Source organism: Coptis chinensis, chromosome 4 (genome assembly GCF_015680905.1).
Source record: "Coptis chinensis isolate HL-2020 chromosome 4, ASM1568090v1, whole genome shotgun sequence".
Classification (NCBI taxonomy): domain Eukaryota; kingdom Viridiplantae; phylum Streptophyta; class Magnoliopsida; order Ranunculales; family Ranunculaceae; genus Coptis; species Coptis chinensis.
The window spans coordinates 65,089,687-65,103,363 of record NC_141459.1 but is presented as its reverse complement, the minus strand read 5'-3'; the positions used below and the strand labels follow the sequence as shown (position 1 = coordinate 65,103,363).

Genomic DNA, 13,677 nt, shown 5'->3' with positions numbered 1-13,677 from the left:
GTTATCTGTCCGAAGAACTTTTGTGTTTTTCACACATGAAACAAATTAGTTTTCGAACCCATCCTATGAACGGGTGCCATTATATATTATATATTATTTTGAAAAATATTTGCAATTATGAAGAGTTATGATATGAGATATAAATATTATATCTATCTTGCAACGTGAAAATCCCACTCACCATAAAAATAAAGAACCCCTTCAACTTCTTTTTGTTTTTTAATAATAGGCGTTTGATCAAAGTTTTTTTGAGAATACCAAATGAGACGAATATCATATTGCACCTAGTTGAATAGCTAGGCATTCCCAATCAATACGAATAAAGATATGATAAACATAATTTTAAATTGGAATAAACCGAATCAACATTAAAAGTTCCACCTATGTGGTCGGGAGCGTTAAATTGCCCCTTGTAACCTATTAAGCTCCAAAATATGTATCTTCTTTTAAGAATATCAATTCCCCTGAGATTGTGTGGCAATTACTACAAAATTATGGTCGTTGCAATGGAAACAATTTTTTCTAACATCATACTAACCCATGAAGTACTTTTGTTTATGTTTAGGACCTTCAACGTCATATTCAATTATTTAAAGTTTTAAACTCTAGCTTCCATCTCAGAATGGTATTCTTAACACATGCCTGAGAACATCTTTAATGATGAGATCTGAAAAACACCAAATTTTTTTACCAAACAAACACCAAACAATTTCAGCCCAGACATCAAAAATTCGATACCAAACTATACTGCTTTGGATAAACCACGCCAGAATAGCTAAAAATCCAAATTTAATTAACTTATTGTTATGGTGTATATATCAAGCATTTAGTCCCACATGGGCTTACTGATATTCTTCTTTATTAAGCATGCATGTTAGCTGAAATTCATTTCTAATTCTAGCACCAGATGTATAGACGTATAGTTGGTTTCATGATTCCAAATGTATGTCCTTTTGGCCATGGGTTAATCTGGAATACGCATGCATTGCATTATAATTGCTTAAAATATAGTATTCAGAATCAGTCTAAACTTTTACAACATATATTGTACTACAAAAAGTCATACACGTGATTATCATTCCATTTCTGACAGAGTAGTATATTTGGTTATGGCAATAAGTAGGGTCAACACTTGTTAAAAAAACTATAGTCTAACAAAATTTCGTAGTCTAACGAAACATACAGCTTGGCCGTACTACTGACCCTACTGACCAGCCACCAGCGTCATCTCTGACAACCGGTGGCTGAATATGTTGTCCAACCTCTCTCTAGGACCTCTCAAGAGCACACACAAAAGACAACAAAGCTTGGACTTGGTTGAACTTGGTGGATTTCGATTTAGCCGACAGCCTGTTGAGATTATCATCCATAAGGTATGGTCTGCTACAATTATTCATTAATCATTGTTCATTAGTAGATAGGATAGGTTGACCCTCTTGATCCGTGGAAGTCCTGCTGAGCTTGGGTTGGGAAGAAACATGGATCCATTATTGTGGTTGTTCCTGGTGTTTTGATCTGAGCTAAGATTGGATATGGGGAGAGAACTAGTAAAGTTTGGGACTTGATTCAAAATTGTGTTTGGCTAGACACATGGGAGGTGATAGCAGATAAGGGTTGCGTTTCTAACAACTATGCGCTATGGGCGGATTAGTAGATTGATTGGGATTGTAACCGGTCTTCTTGGCTGATGAATTTTGTTATGATAGTTGTTTGTGGGTTTTTGACGAGAGGAGCTAGTAACAGAACCTTGGATTAGAAATTCCATTGCCTGGAGATGGGGATGACAAAGCCTTAGGCGTTGGAGCTTGCAGGCGGGTAGAGATGGTGGAGTTCAGGTCGCCCAGATCAATCCTCTTATCTTGGGCCTGAATCCTGTTGGGCCGGTAGACATGAAGGCTTGCTTTCTATTTAGTGTTTAGTCTTTAGGCTTGGCTAGGTTGGTTGTTCATGGGCATGTTTCTAGCGCAGGAAAATAGCATTTTTACGGTCCAATTAGGACATCCTCTAGATAAAGATTTATAAACCCATGTAAAAGAGGATGCCAGTGGACTTGTCTATGTAAGAAGTTCTTGTTGTTTTTAATACATGTGAGGGTTTGCCTAACCCTAGTTTATTTGGAAAAAAAAAAGTTATTCTCTCTAGTTATGCTTGATTAATATAAATGCATATGTATAGAATGAAGAGTAAGTTGATTTTATGTATATTTTTTTTTTTTTATTGTTTTATAGGTATTCTTGGAATATTTTTCTCAATGGAAGAGTAAGTCAATTTTTTTTGTTGTTGTTTTATATGTTTATTTTTATCAAAGTTTATACTGAAGTAAATTTTTATTTTTTAGTAATGTATTTGTCTTAATTTTTTTGTTTTGTAGGGATTGTGCTTGTAAATTTATGATGTTTTTTAATTGTCCAAAAGATATCTGCAGGTTAGCAAATAAGTATGCTTTTGATAACAAAGAAAGGATTCCTGTGTTTAATTATTTTGACTATCTGATTAAAACGTTGTGACAGTAATCGATATATAAATAGTGAAACTCAAAAGTTGGTTCTAAGTATGAGAAGCCAATTGAATGAGTATGTATTTTTTTTTAAATCTAATTTTATAATTTGAATATTTTTAATTATAATGTTATTATTTTTTTTTTTTCTTAAAAGTGATTGTGTTGGCTTCCCTGTTATAATGTTGTTTTCCAAAAAAGTTCGAGTGGAGAATATACAAAATTATTATGATAAGAATTTTGATAGAATCAGTATTATGTAGTGTGTTAATTTTTTGGTTGAAGTTATTAGGAAGGAAGAACTTCATCATTTTAAAACAAAAAGCATTGAAGAACTTTATGATGAAGGAAGTTGTAGTGGTCGGAATGTGAAGACTAAAAAAAGATGAAGAAGAAGTTGTTGATAGGTAATTTTGTTTTATCACATATATTTTTTGCTTTGTTTATAGTTTAATTAATATATGATCATGTTTTTATTTCTAATGTTGCTCTTCCACTTCATTCTGACATGAACCTTATGTGCCAAAGCAACCCATCGTCATCGTCATGTTGCCTCATGCATGTACTGAAGTACGCTATAGTGACACCACCCCATGTGCCCATGAAGCCTCCCGTGGTGAAGCCACAATAAATGTGCCAAAACATCCTTTATTGAAGTTGTGTCCACTACCTCTAGTATTTTTACATCACTTCAAATAGTGAAACCATTGAACGTGGGCAAGCTTTAGGTGAATCCTCCAGTGTACTCAATCTTCTGACAATACTCCTATTGCATTTGACATTCATTTATGAAATTTTCATCCTTGTTTCTTAGTTCACTAACCTTATCAACCTACAACATATGTTGTGTATATTTAGGCTTATTATAGAACCAATATAGATAGTTCTATAAAGTGATGGCTAGTCTACCTATTCATAATTTCTAGAGATGCCCAGGACCAAGTTACATATTGTGACCTCAAGCATAAATGCATAATACAATAGCTAAAAACCATAGTAATCATAGTGCAACACTGCCTCTAGTATCTAAGACACCTCCAATAGTGCAGCCATTAAAAGTGGGCAAAAGTTCCTATTTTAGGCCCCACCTACACCGACTGTGGCGACTAAGTCTCCTTTATTGGTAAAGCTACCTTAGAAGTATCTTAGTTTATTAGGTCTTAGCTCTCCTAGATATGGTAGGTAATAACTAAAAAGTTGTTGCATTAATCATTTTTCTGGCTTCAACTTTCAAATTTGCTCGTATGTTAGTTTGGGATTTTAGGTTTCTAATTAGTGTACACATTAATGTCTTTTGATTAATAGGGTAGTATTCCCTTATTGATATCCAATCATAGTGCAACACTGCCACTTTTCCACTCTTCCGGAGGTTATGGTCAATAGTCAGTATAGAGTAGTAGCTAGAAGACCTTAACTCTCCTTCACGCCCTTGTGTAAAAGGAAATAATGATTTAATTAACAGCTGTAACACAACACAGTTAAGTTTATTCAAAGGCTTGAATGATGCAGATCATTGCTTTATACGGAAGTAATGATATTGTATTTTTAGTGTGTGACTATCCTGTTTGTGTACATGTGGATTCTTATTAAGCTCAATTACTTGTATTCCATAGATATTTAAATAGGTATGCTGCTATCCGTTCAATTATTTAGATCTCAGTTAGGCATTACAATCTTTAAGGAAGCATTCTGTAGGTTATTTTTTTTTGCAGATCATTGATTTGAATAGAGTTACTACCTATCTCACAATGTGGTAAATTGAATATGTGATATTGTATTTTACAGGTTTAATAGTAAATCTACAACAAGAGCAATATGTCAGGAGCAGGTTTTAAGAAATATTAAGCAACAGTAATCAGAAATTTTGTGTGCTGAAGTAGTTGTTTTGTTAGCTTTGAAAGGCGGTCTTATTATTATTATTATTATTTTGGAGGTTACTGTTGGCTTTTGTTTTGAAAATGCAATATGTGTTTTGAAACTTTTGTTGCAAGATCTTATTTTATTTGTTAATTTAAAGACTTTGTAACACTATTTTGTTGATCTAAGTTTCTAGTCCATATTGTGCGTGTACAATTTCAGGTCTGTTATTTAGACGTAAATCGAGAGAGTAGTACATTGATCACCAAAACCTATCTCAAACATTTTCTCCAACCAACTCAAAGGTAAGTTATTTTCATTTACTTCTTATTCTTTCATTTAATTGTTCATATACTCTTGACTCTACTAAATTTAGAGATTACATGTCGTAAAGGTGATATCTCTGATTACTGCTTTCGTAAACTGATGATTTGGTTGACTTGAAAATACAGTATAATATAGGATATAAAGAGTTGTACATGAAGCAGGGGTAAGCTTATTTTGTTTCAAGTTCAATCATATGCATTTGAGGTTTCAGAACTTTTAAGCATTTTTTTTTTATTGCTCTAATTAAAAGTTACTATCGATTTCAGTAGCAGGGACATTGTTTCGTGTCATAGATAGCACTAAATATGTTAGCAGTGTTATAGAAAATCAAGTCCGGAGATTTTATATCAGCTCACATCTAATCCGATGATATGAGCCTTAAGGAAGTTGAGCTGCAGACTACAGATGATGGACTTACTACTAATGATGGTTTGCCCTCAACCATCAAGACTGAAAGTGTAGCAGCTTATCAGGCAGCACGTGATAGTACGTATAAGGAGAGTGGTTTACCAATTTGTCGCGTGTGTCAGTGTTCAAAGTCTGACAGTAAAGGAGAGGCTGGATTAGGATAGATATATTCCCTCCACTACATGAACTACCAAAAACTGATGTAGATAGGAGATATAATTCCAAGGATACCCAGAAGTTTGGCAAAAAGGACACAATTCATGCAAGGACTTCTTTGCATAAAGCTGGGGTAATTGAGTTTGTTAACACTGAAGGGGAGGTATTTAGGTTCATTTGAATTCTCCAATACTATCTCAATGGCTTCAACAATATCATCGTCAAAAGGCAGGATGTGCTTTGCATGAGTGGGAGGGACTTGATCAGATAGTATATTGACCGACTCCATGTTGCATTGCTCACTAAGTATAACTGAGTTCTTTGCCTCAGCCTTGTTCATGAACTCAAGCTTTGGCTCCCAAATGTGAAGTTGAGCCTTTTGCACTGCATGCCCGTTGTTGTTTTCACCATCAACCAAGTGCGCTGTTGTTTCTATTGTTGAAGCAGTTGACATACTTTTAACCCAGTAAACTATTTCCTGAAATTGTGAGTCATACCCCTATTGTGTTTTTGGTTGTCCATACCTAGAATTTCTTAGGATTGGAGAGTTTTACATGGGTGATATGATGTGTTTAATTATTTTGGGTTTTCTGTCTTGGGTCTCCAGGCTGATAGCTTCCAGAGGCAGGGCATGCAACTTCGGCGTAAGATGTGGCTGGAGAACCTTCAAATGAAACTGATGGTGGGAGGGGTTGTCCTTATCGTCATTGTTATACTGTGGTTGATGGTCTGTAAGGTGTTCAAATGTTGACCTGACCCTGTGTTCATGGAAAATAGTGCTAAATAGAGAGATGGAATGTGATAGCCTAGTCCTATGTTTTTCCCTGTTTAACTATATATATCATTTGCACTGAACATAAAGTGAATTGTAGTAATTGAAGTTATTTCATTAAAATATGATAGTTGTGTAGATATGTACTGGCTACCTCCAGTTGTCCAAAATTATATGAATGGTTGCTTCTATATATGATTTATAGTTTTGGTTGATATCATTTTATGCATGTTTATTCTGCGATGGTATGGTTGTCCTTCACTCGATGCTTCCCCTATAAATTCGGATGTTTTTTCTTCGTATTTGAAGTTGTAACTTCGCAGTGTACACCAATTAGTGACGAACTGTTTTCTTTCAATTGTTAATATTTTCACCTTAAACCAATATTTGTGCTTGATGTCGAATTCTTGCTTCAACTTCAAAATTTTGCTGGTCTGTTAGTTTGGGTTAGTTTTTAGGTTTCTAATTAGTGTACACATTAATGTCTTCTGTTTAATAGGCTAGTATTCCCTTATCAATATCCAATCAAGCGTTGTTAAACAATTGAATTGACAGTATATAAGCTAGGAGAAAGAGATGTTGAAGTAACCTTAAGTTGAAATAGCTCTCACGTAGTATTGCTTCAATCTAGTTATGAGAGAATGATACTGGGCTACACTATGAATAAATTATGATCAAGCCTTTAGTAATGGTTTCTTCTGATAGCAACTACTTGATCAAATTTACATTAAGATCCCAAGAACTTTCGAGCCACACACATCCGATTACCTAGGTAAGGCCTTGGTCCGTGTGTCAGACTAAAAAGTCGAAAATCCATACGGATGTCATCATTTATTTGGAAAATCCAAGTTGGCATCACCAAATGATCACTTTATTTTCAAGGGAACCGAGAACAAATCTCGGCATGTAACACTGGATTTGGGTATGCAATTACATTTGCAACAAACAAAAATGCTGGAAGTCTATAAATTTAGCATTATGATCATCTGTATGCAATGCACAAAATACACATCCTAAATAAGCCTTGTATGCTTTTCCAAGGAAATAAATTAGTCCTTATTTGACGATGTATGATAACTGAATTAAAAGATACAGGTTCTTATAACAAAGGACTTGTAATCAACTGCCAGAAAGAGGAGGGGCTACAAACTTGGTACATTTATATAAATTATATAATTACAAAATTGATTCTATATTTCCAGAATCCCTTAAAATTGGGATGAAGGCTAAAAGTAAAGCAAGCAGAGGGTTGGGAACCTAATCATTTGTATTACTTATAGTACAAAAACCATTTGGGACTTCTGCAGATGCACATCGTCCCCTGTTCGATCGATCAGTAGCCTCAGAATTACGGTTCACGAGATCGTTGCTACTGATACTGTATAGAGACAACATGTATTCCTCGATCCCAATGGTGTCAACAATCAGCCTCCCATTATTTCTTGACTTATCTTAGATGACCGGATTGACACAGACCTTGAAAAAGCTTATTCGGTTATTCTATTCAAAACCAATCAGATTTACCTTAAAATTTTCCAGGACAATATAAATAAGGTGTGTTTAAGTTAGAACTGCTCGTGCTCATAGGAGGATAGACGAGAGTCTGATAGAGCAGAGAATAGTTGTGTGTCCACTAATAACTGTAGAAGCAACAAAAAGAAAATTAGAGAATATGTCAACTTAATCTACTACATATATATGAAAAGTACAATTTTTTATTTTATATATGAAAACCTAAATCATGAAGTTTACATGTCTTCAGAATCTACTTTGAAGCATTTTGGAGGTGACTTGGAAAAAAGTTAAGGGAAAGGAAAAAAAGAAAAAGAATATGGGAGTGTGTAAAGGTCCTTTATTTTCCTATATATTTTGGTTGGTTTAGTAAACTTTCACATTTCAAAGCAGAGTTTGATATGGTTTAATAAAAATCCCAAAGTTTCCAGTCAAAAAATCTTGGACCTCGTAAGCAAATGTAAATGAATCCTTAGCTTCCCAATAGATTAGCTTTCCAATAGAGTAGCTTTCCAATTGAAGGGCAAAGGAAGGAGCCCCCTGAACCCATCATCTAGCCATTGAACTACACCCACATACTTCGGAACGAAAAAAGATGATGGAAAGCGATGCCACACACTTCCAACACATACCACGGAAGTTGTAAAACATATATTTGGTCGAAACAGTTAATATTGGTACTTCCAAATTTTATCTGGTAGCAAAAGCTTTAACTTTCATAGCTAACAGGGTACTAACCAACTCCAACATCTTCATGGTGCTCTAAATGCTTGTAAGCCTCCAAAGGTGCAGAGTAACCATGGATCAATGAGAAAGTCCGGTAATGGGAGGCAACTAGTATGAGACCAAGAACAACAGGTTTGAGGACCTTAGCAGCATGTTTCCACAAAGAGTGAAACAATAAGCAACTATATATTGGGTTCAAAAGAAATATCTTAAAAATCTAGGCAAGCCTCACCGTCATAGTCAGGGATGTCAAATTTGGAGCATACTTATCCTGGGAAAAATCAAGAAAAGACTCAATGACAGCTGTAGCAGCCACACAAATGAGTAGGTATATGGGATAGAGAAACCTGCAATATGAATGAATGCAAAAATAGTAAACCATAAATCATTTTTGTTTCTCACATCTTGCCTATCAAATGTCACAGGCACGGTTCAAGGATCACTTAAACATTGCAGTCATCGGATGCAAGCTGCACCACTATTCTCACTTTGATATACGATTGAAAGCCCTTACCTGTTAATTAACAAATGGATGGCTGTCGGAAAGCTACCTAAGCTTTTACTTTTGAGACACTATATAAATCCCCTCTTCATCGGGTCAGGCTGAAAAGGCCTCGTTCTTCTATCCTGGAAAAAGGAGTGTACTGTCCTATTCTCCCATTTCGGATGCCTCAGCTGCTTTGTATGATTCATATGAAGCAATCGGATAGATCCAGATTCCTCTACTTCTACGGGGGATTCAGATGTGGATTATGAAGAGATAAGTTTGCATCAGGGGTGTTAATTTTCTGTCTTACAGTTTTAGTTGTGCTTTTCTACATGAATTTAGAGGTGGAGAAAGAAGGATTTGGGGGACTCGTGGGGTTTAGAATCTTATTTGTGGGGGACTCACCACATAATTCCTTATTCCTCGCAAGTTTTTTTTCCCTCTCTTGATTTCTCATGAATTTTGGGTTTAGGGAAATGGGACTACTATAATATATATATAAAGATGTATCTGTAAGTCCATGTATTTTTTTCAAATTTATTTATCTTTTTTACAGTGTTAGGCCATTCACGGCCAAAAAACACAACTCAAATATTGTACACAAAGTACTTGATAAGAAAAGTAAATCTAGGTTGTCAACAGATGAAAATTTTGATTGCTATTAAGGTCATAATGAAGAACACATTAAAAAGCTTTATAAAAATATTATTAATGCAGATACAATCAAGATGATGAGAGCAAGACTCAAGAAACCAAAATTAAGAATTTGCGAATGCACAGTTGCACACAAATATAAGCCCGTGGAAATTAAAACACAGGTAAGTAAAAAATAACTAACCATCCATTCAAACATTGTGTTGTTACAACATCTTCCCGTCCCACAAAGCATAGAGGTGTCCTCTTATTTCCCTACCTTCCAATTCTTTCAGTTACTATAGGTCAAGTTTTATAAGACAAAGCAAGCATACATACTTAATTAAATCTGAACAACATACCTTGATAACTAATCTGTCAGTAACTGCAAAAGGAAACTGAACACCTTTACCTCTTGAGAAATAGATTGAGAGATCACCACGACTTGACTTGCCCTGCACAAAAGAGAATGAAACTGAGCATCTAGTATTTTGTTAGGAGTTCATTTCAACTGACTGTTATTCTTCTTCTTTTTAGGCGAGGGAGTTCCCGTTTGCTTAGTTAGGGGCACTTATCTGCTGTATGTTTTCGGTGTATTTGCAATTGCACACTTGGCCCATCCCATCCCACTATATTATATTGTCCAATATATAATCTACATTACCAACCAAACTACCAAAGAGACAAAAAAAAAGATAGGACAAACTTGTTCAAACCTTTCTCTTCTTCTCTTTGATGCTCGACAAGAACTTAACTCTTTTTCCCAACAAAATTCCAGAACTGCAGAACGGATAGCTGTTCAAGTTTATGAAGAATGTTACATTTAGAATTAGTAAAATAGAAAACAATTAAAATGTCTATGGCATAAAGTGATCGAATAACCTTGTTATCTGAAGAATCAGACCAGGTAAACACCAAAAAAGATAGGAAATTTTAATACCTGATAATTAAGCTTAGTGTTCTTTCGTAGCACCGTGAGACGAAACAACATATGGCCCCAATAGGATTTGAGGTGGGGAATCAATTAGCGTAGGGTTTGGATTTGAGATAACAAAGTTTTTCATTATGATGCTGCGGTCAAATCCTATTTAACCCAAATGAAGAACATTGTTTTCTATAATCATTATCAAGTGTACCAATCCAATCGAGTTATAAGTGTGTGTGTGCTCAACAACTGTTTAAAACAGATGGATGAAGCAAAAGTGAAGAAGACCAATAAAAGTAAAACTAACAAAGAAACTTCATTAGAACAAAACCTTAAAACAAAATTCTACTTATCGTAAGGATTTTTTGAGCCTGAAAGATATCAAAGAAAACTCAAATTATAGGTTACCTAAAACAAATGGCAAGACAAACATGAAACCACCTTGAGGAATCAGCACAGTATCATGTTCATAACTTCCCAAGTAATAATCCCCTCATCGGCTTTAGCTGCAACAACATTGACTATTAAAATCTGATGCAATAAGTCTTAAAACTATGCAAATGATTCCCAACACATTAGTCACTCAGTAGCCACCGTTTTCATACAATCATGAATGACATACATACTTCCTAAAAGTCATTCGCCGAACAAATAAATAATCTTTATATTAAGCCCTGGGATATAGATAAATAATTCAATGAAGCTTATGATGCCAAATTGACAGTTTAATATGGCACGTAAAGCTCAATGTAAATGGGTATATAAAGCATATCGATGATCAAAGTACAATGGTGCGGAGAGCAACAAATCATTAAATCCTTAGCAAGGTTCAAATTAATTGTCCCAAACAGGAGAGGTTCTCCTATACTTTATCAGGTTCTTAAACTAACCAATTCCAAGTCCACGCAGAAGAACCAAATCTTAGTTTATAAGAAATAATGTCAGAAACCACTACTTTTTATGTAGTAAACAAAAAGGTCTGCACTGATCAAATGATTAAATCGTAAAAGGAAGCTTACTATTCTTCATGGAATAGAAACACAGTAACCTCATTATCTAAAAACCTCGGTCGGGGTATTAATTTAGCCTGAACTAATTAAGGAAACATGTATAATAGCACCACCTAAAGGAATCAGTTTTAAATCATTTAAGCTCCGCTTGAAATCAACATTTGAAATTGTTGCGCCATATCTCATTGACATCACCCTATGTAAATTTAATGAAGGTCCACTATCATTAAATAACCTATAGAGAAAATTAATTTCTAATGCAAACAAACCTGTATAAAGGCAGAGTACGATGCAAGTCCTATTGTCCTAAACATTCAACTTTGTAAATCATATTTCAGACCAACAGTTCAACGTAGTAAAACTTCAAGGTTATAAGTCTGTTTTATTTTGGCCACGATCATAAATTAGACACCACAATGTCAAAGAAGTGTTTTTACAACTTCAACATTATTATTGTATTGGTTATGTGATGGTCCTGAGTTTTTGGAAGAAGAGATTTTCATGTAATTTATTGCTTATCTCCATATATCTTCTTTCCCACCATTTTTTAACCTTTCCCATTATTTTTTTGACCTTTCTTACTATACAATATAATGTAATGTGTTCATATAGATGGTATCGATAACAATATAGTGTAATGCGTTTATATGTGCAATATAGACATTCTTTGTTTATTCAAGGTTTGACATCAAAGTAAATTGAATGAATAATTCGAACTTTGATACTTAATTGGCGAATCATGAATAGTGTGAGATCCTGGAGAAGACTACTCACCCATATTGAGGGTATGCAAACCCTTGTTGGTAGTTGTAAGTGACTGGCTGGTGGTAACTGGGGCTTCCAATGTAAGGCCTCGAGCTTTGCCCACTTGCAAAGTAAAGGGTCATTGCCCTCAAATACCTTAGGGGAAATAGTAGAAACATAAAATTATACTTGCCACACAAATTGCAAAAAAAGCTATTATACCTATACATTTTACACCTACTGTAAAGGTAGCAATTAAATGATAGAAAAAGATAAGGGTTTAGCCTCAAATACCTTAGGGGAAATAGTAGAAACATAAAATTATACTTGCCACACAAAATGCAAAAAAAGCTATTATACCTATACATTTTACACCTACTGTAAGGGTAGCAATTAAATGATAGAAAAAGATAATTAGTTCTGAGATGACTCTCAAACATCTATATATCGTATACATTTTACACATAAATGACATTTTTGAGCCTTCCATTTAGTAATCACGAAATAATAAGGAGGAAATAAGATATCCATAAGGCAGTAGAGGGCGAGGTCATCCAAGTGAAGCCAAATTGCAATTCACTCGTCTCCCGTCAATAACAGGACTTGGGTTAACACAGGCTCTCTTGGCAGCTTCGAGATCACGAAAAGTCACCTAAATAAATTAACTTTTTTTAGCAAAATGAAGAATAATAAGTCAATCAATTGTTTAAAATAAAAAAGAAGGAACACCGACAAAACCATAACCTTTGGATCTTCCAGTGATCCTATCGGTAATGACGACAGCCTCGAGGATGTCTCCGAATTGGTTGAAATAATGACACATGGTCTCGCTCTGGGTCTCCCAAGCCAATCCCCCAACAAAGACCTTGGTATAGGTTGTATCTCCAAAAGGGGAATTGAAGAGATGAAAGCCAGAACTGGAGCTCGATGGACCCAGAATCGATTGATAAGCCATGAAACGAAAACAAAAACAAAAGCAATAGAAAAAACTTGCCATATTAATAACTGGAAGAGGAGACTGATTTTTCTTCTTCAGAGAGTTTTTTTTGTGAGAGACTTTGGAGTGTTTGACGAAGGTTGGGTTTTGTTTTATTGTTGATTGCTATTCTTCTGTGAGATCGATTAAAACAAAAAGTGAAAGGTGAGATACATACCTGAGATATTTCTCTTTTGATTAATTGATGTGTTGGGTTTTGATATTGGAAGAGATACAATCTAATATAATTGAGAAGGGAGACGGAGAGTTTTAAAACGAAAATGAAACCAAGGTTTATTGGGTTTTGCTAATACGTTTTCCATTTTAAGTGGGACACTTTTTATAAGTTGTTCGCCAGTTTTTTCTTCGTTTTTTTTGTAACAACCCTGGTACTTAATACCCTGGGTATTTAAGATTTGCCTACATGGACATCCTTAGAGAGGTTGAAAAGAGACTGCTATTATATATATATATATATATATATAAAGATATATAGGAAACTATAGTTATGATCGTCGATATCGGCACCGTGAATCTAGTATAAGACAAGGAAACAGATGATGTGGTCGATTGACCTATGTAAGTAAACTAGGTCGAGCATAGTAGTAGCCCACTATTCAGGATTATGTCATTCACATCGAGCGAGT

General features: G+C 34.8%; 1 pseudogene; it reads right to left on the bottom strand.

Annotated features, from left to right (window-relative positions):
* Window positions 1-12,080: 12,080 nt before the first annotated feature.
* LOC147504404 (putative RNA-binding protein ARP1) lies at window positions 12,081-13,009 on the bottom strand (annotated as a pseudogene).
* Between the last annotated feature and the right edge of the window lie 668 nt (window positions 13,010-13,677).